Consider the following 14,852-nt stretch of genomic DNA (forward strand, 5'->3'; position numbering starts at 1 on the left):
TTATTTTTTTTATTTTGAAATGAGTCTTGTTCACTTTAGGACAGTGGTTCTCAAACTTTTTAGAGCGAGTACCACCCATTATTAAACCAAAACTTCCAAGTACCACCTGTTTCTCATCACAGAACCACATTAATTAGGCATACATTAAGGCACACATTAGGTGTGTGTGTGTATATACAACCCCTGGCAAAAATTATGGAATCACCACTCTTGGAAGATGTTCTTTCAATTGTTTAATTTTGTAGAAAAAAAATAAATCACGGACATACCACAAAACTATCATTTCTCAAACTGTCAACCCTCTGGCATTAAGAAACAATAAAAAAAGAAACAAATATAATAGTTGTGGTCAGTCACAATTGCTTTTTTTTAGATCAAGTAGAGGAAAAAAATATGGAATCACTCAAATCTGAGGAAAAAATTATGGAATCATTAGAAAACACTGCACCATTATTACTTTGTTGCACCACCTCTGGCTTTTATAATGGTTTAAACTCTCTGAGGCATGGAGTTAACTAATGACAAACAGTATTCTTCATCAATCTGCCTTCAACTGTCTCTTATTGCTGTTGCCAGATCAGCTTTGCAGGTTGGAACCTTGTCATTGACCATTTTCTTCAATTTCCACCAGAGATTTTCAAATGGATTGAGATCCGGACTATTTGCAGGCCATGCCATTGACATTATATGTTTTCTTGAAGAAAAGTTTTCACGTCCTTTGCCCTATGGCAAGATGCATTATCATCTTGAAAAATGAAGTCATCATCACCAAACATCCTTTCAACTGATGGAATAAGAAAAGCGTCCAAAATTTCAATGTGGACTTTGGCATTTATTGAAGACCATCTCCCCTGTGCCTTTACCCGACATGCAGGCCCATATCATCAACAACTGTGGAAATTAACATGTTTTCTTTAGGCAGTTATCTTCATGAATTTCATTGGACAGACACCAAACAAAAGTTCCAGCATCATCACCTTGCCCAATGCAGATTCGCGATTCATCACTGAAGATCACTTTTATCCAGTCACCCACAGTCCATGATTGCTTTTCTTTAGCCTACTTTAACCTTGTTCTTTTCTTTTTAGGTGTTAATGATGGCTTTTGTTTGGCTTTTCTGTATGTAAATCCCATTTTTTTTAGGTGATTTCTTACAGTTCAGTCACAGACATTGACTCCACTTTCCGGCCACTTGTTTCTCATTTGTTTTGTTGTGCATTTTCTGTTTTCAAGACATATTGCTTTAAGTTTTCTATCTTGATGCTTTGATGTCTTACTTGGTCTACCAGTATGCTTCCCTTTTACAACCTTCCCATTTTGTTTGTACTTGGTCCAGATTTTAAACACAGCTTACTGGGAACAACCAACATCGTTTGCGACATTCCACAATGATTTATCTTCTTGAAGGAGTTTTATAATCCTCTCATTTGTTTCAACTGACATATCTTGTGTTGGAACCATGATTCATGACAATCTGCTTTGTGCAACAGCTCTCCGAGGTGTAAGCACTCTTTTTAAACTGAAAAATAATTAGCAAATCTAATCTGCTGCAGATGTTTTGTTTTTAAACTGCAAATTACAGAGTGATTCCATAATTTTTTCATCAGATTTGAGTGATTCCATATTTTTTTCCTCTACTTGATCTAAAAAAAGCAATTGTGACTGACCACTACTATTATATTTGTTTCTTTTTTTTATTGTTTCTTAATGCCAGAAGGTTGACATTTTGAAAAATTATAGTTTTGTGGCATGTCTGTGATTTATTTTTTTTCTACAAAATTAAACAATTGACAGAACATCTTCCAAGAGTGGTGATTCCATAATTTTTGCCAGGGGTTGTATATATTAGTGATGGGAATTATGGCTTCTTGACAGGAGCTGGATATTTTGGCTCGGTTCCTTTCAAAGAGCCGTTCAAAAAGTGACTCATCACGCTACTAGGTAAACTATAAGACACGCCCGATATTAACATCAAATTTGCATTAAATGTAGGCCTAATTCAAACATCACTTAAATGAGAGATTTATTTCAAAAGGCAAAAAAACTACAGGGAGGAGACACACTGTGGTCGCATTTCATTAAGTTACAGAGATGTGACTGTTTGTTTCTGCTTTAAAACATAAGCGCCATGAAATTTACACAAATTTAACACAATTAAACAAGTTTATAGTTTATTTCTCAATTATTTGTTATTATACTACCAGCTCTCTCTCTTTATCTCTGTGTGTGTGTGTGTGTGTGTGTGTGTGTGTGTGTGTGTGTGTGTGTGTGTGTGTGTGTGTGTGTGTGTGTGTGTGTCGCTCTCCGCGATACTGAAAGTGTTTCGAATTTGAATATCAACAATAAACAGCTCTCATTACAACTTACGGTTAATGCGAAGCTGAATGGGTTAATTAGATTACAGCCAATAAGAACTGTGCAGAAATAAAAGACTCGGTTTCTTTAGTTCATTTCAAAGATCTGTTTAATAGAATCGGATCGTTCGCGAACAGCCCTTCACTAGTATATCTGCAGTTAGCACTGAGCATGTGAGTGAGTGAGAGTGCCTGTATAGCTGAGCAGCCGTGTGATTCCAAACGCTTATCTGCTCTGACAAAAGCGAGAGAGCTACTAAGAAATTTACTGAGAACTTTACTGAGAAAGTTTCGGGAATTCCGAGATTGAAACTGTAAACGTGAAGTATAGATGTAATGAAGTACGGTGGTGTCTGCGTAGCCCCAAATATTTTAAATAACACATTAGTTTTAATACAATTTGTTTTAATTAAACTGATTTTATTAAAACAGAATTATAGGAACTTTGAAAGATTTTATTAGTAATTTACACATTTTGTTTCATATTATTTTTTCATTTATAATTATTAAATTATTTATTTTTTAGGTTTATTATTGTTTTTGTTTTTGTTTTTTGTTTTTTTGTTTTTTAATTACTTTTCCGAGATTATTTGGTGTACCACCTAGTGCTGCTTCACGTACCACAGTTTGAGAACCACTGCTTAAATTTGGAATAAGCAAAAGTCATTATGGTTTTATAATTTGTATTAGGAAGTTTCTTGAAAGAATCTCTATGATATTCATAGTAGATCTTTTGTCTCAGACTGTTATTAATAATCTTGTTATTGCACTTGAAGTCAACTAAGTTACAGCCGTTCACTTTTAATGTAGGCATTGAAACAGTCACCTTTGAATATACAATGACATATTTGATTAGTTGAATCAATGCTAAAGGAATCGCTGTGCACACCTTCTTAAAATGGTTATAACTACAACTAAGATCATATTTTTCAACAAAGGATGAACAATCTAAAAGATGTCCATGACAATCCTTTACAAAATATTGACTTCCTACCCACTGTGATTACCCTATTATTCCATAAAATTGATCCATGAGGAGAGAAGTTATGTTGAAATATCATTTTTCAGAACTGAAGAATTTGTTTGTAGAAGTATGATAGTTTAACTGAAATCTTACTTATTTCAAAGTTTTTCACATTTCGCAAAGAATTCAATTCCACCCAGTTTCTTATTAATGGAACCAGGAATATGAAACCACATAAAATTTTGTTGCATAATAAATGTTTTTAGCCACTTGATCCTAAATGCACCGATCATGGCTTCAAAGTCTAATGCATTAATACCCCCTTTTCATATTTTTGACTAATTAGTTCCTTTAATATAATAAATATAATGAGTCTTGTTTTTAGCACATTTGAAATGCTGTCTGCTTTAGTCAACAGGTTTCTTCCCAAAATAGTCAAATCCCTTATCAACCAACGGCTAAAACTTTTTTTATATATATCTATAAGGTGGTCTGAGATGTTAACCTCTTCACTTTTAAGTACATTTTTAGATACTAATATTCCCAAATATTTAACTTCATTTTCAACCCTGATTGACGAAATGTTTTTGGATACAATTATGAATGGGGAAAACCTCAAATTTTTTAATGTTAAGTTCTACACCTGAAGCCTTGGAGAATAATGAAATTGATTGATTGATTGATTGAGTACTTTATTAATCCCAAAAGGGAAATTGTGGATATTAAGGGTTCTTTCAACCATTAAATAATTTTTCAAAAACAGTGCTGTATCATCAGCAAACTGGCTAATAATTGTTATTATTATTATTATTATTATTAGTATTATTATTATTTGAAAGGCTAATAATTAAGTAGTCAAAATGAACAGTTTCGGGGAAATGGGGCTACCCTGACGAATACCTTGCTACCCTGACGAATATCACTAAAGAACATATTTATTAATCAACAAAAATTATTCCCAAAAAATTTAAAGCATCTAACAAAAAAGCATGTTCGATCATATCAAACGCCTTGTAAAAATCAAGAATTTAAATCAGGCTATCATTGTCAATAAAGTCACAATAATCTAATATATCAAATACCAATCCAATGTGATTATATATGTTTCTCCCCTTAACAAAGGCTGATTGACTTTTATCAAACAATAGAGAATATAGTTAGTAATGTACAATGCGAGACAAGTAAAACAGTTTTAGTGAGAGATTTAAAAGCTCTGTCTATCCATCCATTCATCCATGTGTGTGTGTTTTTATGTTAGATCTTTAATAATGCAGTCAGCAGAAGTGGGACACATCGCCCCCATGGATCTAGAAGATGAAGGATCTGAAGATGAAGATTTCTGCTGTAAGTACAAATGGAACAATTTAGCACTTTTCCACCAGACAGTGTGGTACAGAACAGGATGGTCAGTATTGGGGTCAGTAATTAGTGGATAGTGGATCAGAATCTGTCCTGTATGGTTCTGTCCTGTGGAGAAGTGCTGCTTCACTCCAGTCTGGACTCAAGTTTTTAATGGAACTAAGATTTATTATATCATTAAAACAACAACAACAACACGCCTCCCTACACTAGTCCCAGTTGTTGAGCTTTCTTCACATGTTGATGTCATTTCAGGTGAAGTATCATTAATCCCTCTGGAACTCATCACCTCTGATAGACACCTCTCCTCAGTGTACCAATCACTTGGAGGTGTCCTGCCTCAGAAGAAGGAGGAACCTGAAGATGAAGATGATCTCAGTAAGAATGTTTCAAATCTTGAGCAATGAAACCTGTTTTATTTATTAATGGTTCATCTGTCAGAATGTTTCTATCATCAGTAATGATAATAATAGTAATGATATTTATAATATTAATATTATAATCCAGTAAATAACTGAGGCGTGTAAAAGAGTGAATATGTTCTGTTGCTATATTGAAAGTAAAAGTGCTGAGGTTATTTACTCTTTATCTCACTCTATACTCACTCTGTACCGTGTCTTTGCTCCTCTTCACTTTTAGCTTTGAAAATCATTTGATCTGCTCTGTGTTTATTGTGATGTTTGTAATTGATGGTGTTACAAGAGCAGTTTGTGTTTTTCTTCTTCAGGATTGAACAAGGATTTCTGCTGCTCCTCGAGTCCACGTTCCTGTACAACCCAAAATCATCTCCACAAACACATCAAGACCCCCCACAGTGTCAAATATGAGACCCTGGTGAAGATTAAGACTGAACATGAGGATCTGACGCCCACCAGAAGCTCCAGTGATCAGCAGACGTCCTCTGGTGCTGTCAGCATTAACAGCTCTCTCACCAGAGAACAGAACAGAAGGAACGTCTGCTCACAGTGTGGGAACAGCTTTAGTTCTCTAGGTGCTCTTAAAATGCACCAGCGCATTCACACTGGAGAGAAACCGTATCAGTGCTCACAGTGTGGGAAGAGTTTTAATCAACAGAGTCATCTCAAAATACACCAGCACATTCACACTGGAGAGAAACCGTATCAGTGCTCACAGTGTAGGAGGGGCTTTAGTTCTCAGAGTGATCTCAAAAAACACCAGCGCATTCACACTGGAGACAAACCGTATCAGTGCTCACAGTGTGGGAGGAGCTTTAGTTCTCCCAGTGTTCTTAAAATACACCAGCGCATTCACACTGGAGAGAAACCGTATCAGTGCTCACAGTGTAAGAGAAGCTTTAGTTCTCAGAGTGATCTCAAAAAACACCAGCGCATTCACACTGGAGACAAACCGTATCAGTGCTCACAGTGTGGGAGGAGCTTTAGTTCTCCCAGTGTTCTTAAAATACACCAGCGCATTCACACTGGAGAGAAACCGTATCAGTGCTCACAGTGTGGGAGGAGCTTTAGTTCTCTGAGTGCTCTTAAAATACACCAGCGCATTCACACTGGAGAGAAACCCTATCAGTGCTCACAGTGTGGAAAGAGTTTTAATAATCAAAGTGCTCTCAAAGTACACCAGCGCATTCACACTGGAGAGAAACCGTATCAGTGCTCACAGTGTGGAAAGAGTTTTAATAATCAAAGTGCTCTCAAAGTACACCAGCGCATTCACACTGGAGAGAAACCGTATCAGTGCTCACAGTGTGGGAAGAGTTTTAAGGATCAGAGTACTCTCATAAAACACCAGCGCATTCACACTGGAGAAAAACCGTATCAGTGCTCACAGTGTGGGAAGAGTTTTAGTCATCAGGGTGATCTCAAAGTACACCAGCGCATTCACACTGGAGAGAAACCGTATCAGTGCTCACAGTGTGGGAAGAGTTTCAATCATCAGAGTCTTCTAAAAATACACCAGCGCATTCACACTGGAGAGAAACCGTATCAGTGCTCACAGTGTGGGAGGAGTTTTAATCAACAGAGTCATCTCAAAATACACCAGCGCATTCACACTGGAGAGAAACCGTATCAGTGCTCACAGTGTGGGAGGAGTTTTAATGCACAGAGTGATCTCAACAAACACCAGCGCATTCACACTAAAGAGAAACCATATCATTGCTCACAGTGTGGGCAGAATTTTAATCGACAGAGTCATTTAAAAAGTCACCAGCGCATTCACACTAGAGAGAAACCGTATCAGTGCTCACAGTGTGGGAGGAGTTTTAATCAACAGGGTGATCTCAAAATACACCAGTGCATTCACACTGGAGAGAAACCGTATCAGTGCTCACAGTGTGGGCAGAATTTTAATCGACAGAGTCATTTAAAAAGTCACCAGCGCATTCACACTGGAGAGAAACCGTATCAGTGCTTACAGTGTGGGAAGAGTTTTTCTCATCAGAGCTATTTTAAAGTACACCAGCGCATTCACACTGGAGAGAAACCATATCAGTGCTCACAGTGTGAGAAGAGTTTTAATCATCAGGGTGATTTCAAAAAACACCAGCGCATTCACACTGGAGTGAAACCGTATCAGTGCTCACAGTGTGGGAAGAGTTTTAATCGACAGAGTGCTCTTAATATACACCAGCGCATTCACACTGGAGAGAAACCGTATATGTGCTCACAGTGTGGAAAGAGTTTTAATCGACAGAGTAATCTCACACTACACCAGCGCATTCACACTGGAGTAAAACCGTATCAGTGCTCACAGTGTGGAAAGAGTTTTAATAATCAGAGTGCTCTCAAAGTACACCAGCGCATTCACACTGGAGAGAAACCGTATCAGTGCTCACAGTGTGGGAAGAGTTTTACGGCTCAGAGTACTCTCAAAAAACACCAGCGCATTCACACTGTAAATAATCAGTAATATTTTATTAAATCTTCCTGGTTTTCACATAGCTGATAATTATACCAACATCTCTACCCTGATGAAACCCTGATGCTTTTACCTGGTTTAGCACCTGTGTGGTGGAAGCGCCGGTGGCTGAGAACTTTTCTCCTCCCTGTCTGCTTTGTTCTTGGTCTTTTTGTGGTGTTTTCTACCTAAAGTTCTGCACATGCTACAGTCTCTTATTAAAGGCTCTGTTCTTTCTCTTGTGATTCCTGCTGTTATGGTTCTTTCTGAAATGGTTTATAAAGACGTCAATCAAACAGTTTTGTTCATAGATGGAAACGTTTTATAAATCATGCTACATGTTCTTTACATGTTACGTTGTTGTGTATTTTCTCTTTCTTCTGCAGATTCTTGCAAAATTGTATTACTCATTATAACGTCTTATTCTTATTTATGTTGTTATTATTATTACTTATAGAATAGAATAGAATCTTTATTGTCACTATACACAAGTACAATGAAATTTATTCCCCTTGATGCACCAACGGTGGGCAGATCAGGAATTCTCCTCACTTATTTGCAGTGGTGTATAGTAGGGCTGGGCGATATATTGAGATTTAAAGAAATATTGATTTATTTTCATATCGATATAAGATTGACAATATTGTTTATATTGATATAGATGTTGCGTTCTAATTAGATCTGACAGTTCGCCTTTCTCTTCTCCCAGTTTGTCTCTGCACATGTTCCCCTTACCCCAATGCCCCACCTCTCTCCCCCACTGAACACAACTCCACCCTCCCTCCCCACTGCCAATTCTTTCTGCCCTCAGAACACATTTCTGTAAGTAAAACTCCCATGATAGCATGGTGACGGTTGAGGAGCTGGTTAGTAAAAAGAATAATAATGTCTCAGTTATTTGGAGATCTTGGAAAAGAGACAGATGAGCAGCAGAATAATGTATTCTGTAGAGAACGCCGAAAACAAGTCCAGACGAAAGGTTCCAGCTCCGTGTACCTTCATTCGTTTTTCACTTTAAATCCCAAAGTTGAAAAACAAGAAAACGAGTCGTTATTCATTTCAAAAACCAATATTGAAAAATGGAAATAAACATAAGCGTGACATGCACGTATTTACTTCATATATAGAGAGTGTAAATAAGCGTTGAAACAGTAATAATAATGTAACAGCGCGTCCTCTGTTGTTCTGACTCTTGTGTTTGTATATGTGACATGCATGGATTTGCTCTTGAGGTATATTCACATATGTAATCCATTTTAGGGCCTCTTCTCAGGAAATGGGTTGCTAGCTGGGCCCCCTGGAGTTCCAGAGCGATGAGATCTTTCTTTACATAGAACAGATGTGCTTGTATGAAAACAACTGGTGTATATAAGCAGAGAGTTAATGCTGATATTGCAGAGAAGTCATATTGGCTGAACTTACTCTCCAGGCAAACCTGGGTGCCTGATTTGATGATGTTCTTATATTGTAATAAACTTTTTATATGCAATTAAGACAGTGTCAATGGAGACTTTATTTATTCATCTTCACATTATCGCTATTTAAGAAACACCAAGAACTTGGAATCACAAACTTCTAAGAAGATTACAGTGAAAAGAAACAAGAGAAGATAAAGAAAATAAAGTACATTAGAGAAAAAAAGTGAAGAGATATAATAAGAAAATAAACGGAAAAGATTAACAGGAATTAAGAAAAAGAGGGAATAACAGTTAAAGATGAGACAAGAGTAATGGAAGAAGCATGCTATGGGAAAACATAAATAAGTCAACTTTTAGGATCGAGTACTGTTTATGTATTTGGAATGATATTTAGGAAATGTGTGTGAGAGAGAGCTGTCATCTCCCTTAAGAAAAGCTCCCCTTTACACGAGAAAACACAGAGGTGTAGTGTGTGCTATGTGTGTGTGCTTTTTTATGTCCACAGAGCTGGCCCCTGTGTGTGTGTGTGTGTGTGTGTGTGTGTGTGTGGCCCCCGTCCCAGCTGTGTGTGATATTATTGTAATAGGTTTATGTTGTATAAGCATGTATAGGTTGTGGTTGAGAAAAGGAGATTTTATGTTTTTTACTGTTAAAACACATGAGCCTCTTGAAGAGCCTCTTGGGACAGTGGTAGCCTAGTGGGTAGAGCTTTGGGCTATCAACCGGAAGATTGGGGGTTTAAATCCAGGCTCTGCTATGCAGCCACTGTTGGGTCCTTGAGCAAGACCCTTAACCCTGCCTGCTCCAGGGCCGCCGTACGATGGCTGACTCTGCGCTCTGGGATATGCGAAGAATTTCATTGTACTGTATATGTATATGTAGATGTGACAACTTAAGTATATCCTATATGTTATCTAAGAAGACTTTTTTTAATATGATACTGTTACTGACATGAGCTCATTTGAAGTGGACAGTTTTTCAGAGGTGGAAAGTAACGAATGACATTTACCCGCGCTACTGTAATTGAGTAGTTTTTTTTTTGTGTGTGTGTGTACTTGTACTTTTAAAAGGAGATTTTACAGCCTGTAATTTTACTTTTACTTAAGTATGTTTTGTATTAAAAATTGTAATACACTACATTTTAAATCACATCCGTTACTGAGTAAAAAAAAAAATCACGTCTGCTGCAGTGAATTCTGCGATGGGAAGTCGGATCTTTTGTCTCGGTTCCTTTTAAAGAGCCGTATATATACATATCACGACTCCCAGCAGCGTGAATCGGTTCCTTTATTTCAGTTTAAAGGGCCGTTCAATAGAATCGAATCATTCTACGACACATCACTAGTGGTTATACAGTTTGAAAAAGTTTTATAGGAATAAAATGACACATTACACATCCGTAAATGTTTTAAATGTTGTATCAACATGTTTTTTTTCTATTATATTTTAATTCAAAACAACTATTGTGAGATTTATATCCACTTGTCCTGTTTGCATTACACAGAAGAGACACGCCCTCCTGTTAAAAAAGTAAAAAAGTAACGTTTACTGAGTACATTTTAAATGAGTTACTTTTTACTTGAGTAGATTTTTAGACTAGTAACTTTACTCGTACTTAAGTAAAAATTCATTAAAGTAATAGTGCTTTTACTTGAGTACAATATTTTAGTACCACCTCTGCAGTTTTTAGAATGTTTAAATGTTTTTTGAGGGGACTTTTTTGAATCTGTTAAAGATATATGAGCTTAAAAAATAATAAGGATTTTTGTAGTGGTTATATTTATGAGCCCCCAAAGAAAGAGGGTAACGTATGTTGTAGATAAAGAAGACCTAAGTGTTGGCAGATAAAGTGCGTAAATCATGTTGAATTACTTTTTGTGTTAAAAGGCAAGGCAAGGCAAGGCAAGTTTATTTGTATAGCACCTTTCATACACAGTGGCAATTCAAAGTGCTTTACATAAGGAAAAATTAAAAATTAAAAGCATTAAAACATTCCTGAGATCTAGAACCTCAGAAAGACTTCTTGCAAACATTTAGTTACAATTAAAAACATGAAATTCAAACAAGAGAGATAAAAATTAAGAACTTGAAAAATTAAAAGAAAATATTGTAAAATATACCCTACAATTTGGTAAATACGAAATTAAAACAAGAGAAATAAGCAAATAAAACATAAAAACTAAAAGAAAATATAGTAAAATATACCTTACAGTTTAGAGAATATGGAATTAAAACAAGACTAAAAGAAATATGGTAAAATGAGGGTAATAGTAAAAATATCGAGCTCAATCATAGGCACAAGAAAAAAGAAAAGTTTTTAACCTGGATTTAAAGATTTCTATGTTTGAGGAACATCTAATATCTCCTGGCAGTCTGTTCCAGTTATATGCAGCCCAACAACTAAATGCTGCTTCACCATGTTTAGTTTGGACTCTGGGCTCTACTAGCTGACCTGAGTCCATGGATCTAAGAGATCTACTGGGTTTATATTCTCTGAACATTTCTGAGATGTATTCTGGGCCGAACCCATTCAGTGATTTATAGACCAGTAGCAGCACCTTAAATTCTATTCTGTAACTAACCGGAAGCCAGTGTAGAGATTTTAGAACTGGAGTGATGTGCTCAGTTCTCTTTGTCTTGGTTAAAACTCTTGCAGCAGCGTTCTGAATGAGCTGTAACTGTTTAATGGTCTTTTTGGGAAGTCCAGTTAAGAGACCATTACAATAGTCCACCCTACTGGAGATAAAAGCATGGATCAGCTTCTCTAGGTCTTGTTGGCACACTAGACCCTTGATTTTGGCTATATTTCTAAGATGGTAGAAGGCTGTTTTGGTGATGGTTTTAATAAAAGAACCTTATAAGGTAATGAATTCCAGTCTGTTTTTTTTCCTTATCTCCCTGTGTGAGAGAGGAGAAAGAGGAGACGCTCCCTTATCCCTGTATGTGTGTGAGAGGAAAAAAGAAGGGGCTGCTGCTTCCCACTTCTCAACGTGACAATGTAAAAACAAAACATACCATTTTCACTGGCCGCTGGACAATGCTACCAGGCAAATGTAAGTGGCCCTCAGCCTAAACAATTTAAGAATGTACATAAATGAATTGTAATATACCACACACTGTAAAAAGTCTAACTTCCAAATTGTTAAATGAAATTAGGATTTAAAGTTGAATGAGCAAACAGTCCTTACAAATGTTGACATAATGCATAACAATTAGTTGAGCCGATTTTTTTCATCAGAAGCTCTACTGACGTGCCAAACAAAGTTAAACTAAATTACTTTCTTTAGTTCTTATTGAAACAGAGTACGTTCTGTCACCGTGCATGCACACTTCTCCGAGCCGAGTTGTAACGGACGAGGACGACCTGAAGTTTTGGATTTTGCCCTGACCTGCCCTGAAGTAGGTGTTCAGCTATAAATTTATGTTTAAAACTTAACAAATGCATAAACTATAAACTGACTGAATAATGAGGGGAATTACTAGAATTTTAGCGGCACATATTTTCTTACCAAAGATTTTAAAATATTGTATGGCAGACAAGTGCGATGAAATGAAATGAAATGTTCACTATAGAAGCACTTCTGTAAGTCGCTCTGGATAAGAGAAATGTAAATGTAAATGAGTGCGAAGCAACAAACTGTCAGTTATTTTCAAAAGTAAATACATTCTCATTGATTTTTAATTTATATAAAGGTTCACAAGTGTAATCTGTTTGCAAATTCGGGCTTGTCGGTGACAATTTAATCATTTTTGGTACACGGAGAGAAATGTTAGCTGACATGCTAGCGGGTTATGCTGCCCATTGGTTTGAATGACCTTGGGCTAATTGTGTTAGCTTAGTAAGCTAAACTTGTCTGTGGTACAGCACACCACAAAAAAGTCTGTTACTCTTAATTATGTATGTATGATTGTTACAACCGCTTCATATTGCGCTTCATATTTCATACTCTACGCAAATGAAAATGTTAAATCGCTAAACACAAGTGTTATATTGTTTAATTTTGTTTTTTTTTTATGGGGGGGCGCTGTGGTGTTCGTAGGATGTGGACGTGCTTTCTCGCTGCTCTGAAAGAAAATGGACTAAATTCATTTTTATATTTAACACAACAATTATTTTTTCTATAAAACAGCTTTTGAATACACCCCAGATATATATTATCGCATTGCCTGACTTTCTTATCGGACAAAATGTCAGCTACCCGCAGCAAAACGGAACTTTCAAAGTTGGGCCGCAAGCCTGCAGCACCCATGGCCGATGCTCCTGAGGGAGAAGTGGACATCCCACCCGATACCGCGGTCAGTGCTTCACTGCTGCAAACTATGATGGACACGCTAAAGTCCGGTATTTGTAGCAGACTTGATTCATTCTCCTCTGGTCTTCGGACGGAAATTGCGGCTGTTAAGTTGGAACTCTCTAACTTGATCAATCCGTTACAACAAAAACTGGACTCGCATGATGAAACGCTGTGGGAGCTGGAGCGCTCTGCTAATGATAACAGTACACAGCTCACTGAGTTACAAGCGGCTGTTGGCAAACTCACTACCTAATGCAAACGCCTTGAAGACAGATGTGAGGACCTTGAGGCACGCTCGCGAAGAAATAATTTGCGAATTATTGGAGTCCCAGAAGGATCGGAGGGAACTCGGGTTTCGGACTTTGTAGCGGGGCTACTTCAAGACGTGCTCAGACTGGAAGAGAAACCACTGCTGGATCGGGCACATAGAACCCTCCGTGCAAAACCCAAAGAAACTGAGACGCCTAGACCTCTCATTGCCAGAGTCCACTTTTTTCATGTTCGGAACAAGATCTTGCAGCGGGCCGGAAGGGCTTTACCATTGTATTACGGAGACAAGAAAATCTTTATTTTTCCGGACTATACTTTATCTGTCGCACGGAAACGAGCTGCTTTTGGTGATGTGAAACGTCGTTTAAGGTATTTTCCGGACATAAAATTTGGCCTGCTTTACCCAGCAACATTAAAAATTACTCTTCCAGACGGTACGGTATACAGATTTCAGGATGCAAAAGAAGCGGCGGGTTTTGCCGATAAACTTTCCTAGTAATCACACCCGTTATAGGGACACGTGAGTTATTTAGTGACTGTTGTTATTAATGTTCTTTATTTGAACAGTTGTTGTGGAGGGTAATGTGATTTGATGGCTGTCGATGTTAGGTTGTTATTAATAATAATGTTGTGTTTCTTTTTTTTATTAAAACACGTCCATTTTTCTCTCATATAGCATTTCAGGTTTAGGAACTTGCTATGGAGTGGCTTGTGCTAGGTTTGTTGGGGAGAAGTTGTTCTTGCATCTCAGTTGGGGAGGTGCTAGTTGGGAGGTGGGTGGGGACTTTTGGCTTTATTTTGTATTTTATTAGTTTAGTTTTTACTCAAGTTTGGTTTTCTATTTCCTTTTTAATGTTTTCTTTATTTGTTTTAAGGGCCAGTAAATGTCAGATTCAAGTTCTTTGCAGGCTTCGCACTTTCTTAATTTGTTATTATGTCTTTACTAATGTCTTATTAGGATACAGTCTGTAACACATTTTCGCCATGGGGGTGGTGAACTCTGATTTGTCAGCTGGAACTGTAGGGGCCTAAATTCCTCAAAGAAACGTACTAAAGTGTTCCAGCACTTATCACATCTGGGTGCTCAAGTTATTTTCCTTCAAGAAACACACCTAGATAAATCAGACAGGTAAAAACTTAAGGCTGGTTGGGTTGGTCAGTTTTATGATTCCTCTTTTTCTGGTAAAGCAAGGGGAGTGGCAATCTTGTTTCACAAATCGGTCTCTTTTACTTGCTCAAATGTAATATCAGATCCGAATGGGCGGTATATTATACTTACTGGTAAACTACACAATACCCTGGTTCATTTAGTTAATGT

General features: G+C 37.2%; 2 pseudogenes; one reads left to right on the plus strand and one right to left on the minus strand.

Annotated features, from left to right (window-relative positions):
• The window catches only part of LOC134334891 (uncharacterized), a 759,100-nt pseudogene that overhangs the window by 416,151 nt on the left and 328,097 nt on the right, over window positions 1-14,852 (minus strand).
• LOC134300421 (uncharacterized) overlaps window positions 1-14,852 on the plus strand; it is a 331,197-nt pseudogene that overhangs the window by 174,151 nt on the left and 142,194 nt on the right.

Source organism: Trichomycterus rosablanca, chromosome 2 (genome assembly GCF_030014385.1).
Source record: "Trichomycterus rosablanca isolate fTriRos1 chromosome 2, fTriRos1.hap1, whole genome shotgun sequence".
Taxonomy (NCBI): domain Eukaryota; kingdom Metazoa; phylum Chordata; class Actinopteri; order Siluriformes; family Trichomycteridae; genus Trichomycterus; species Trichomycterus rosablanca.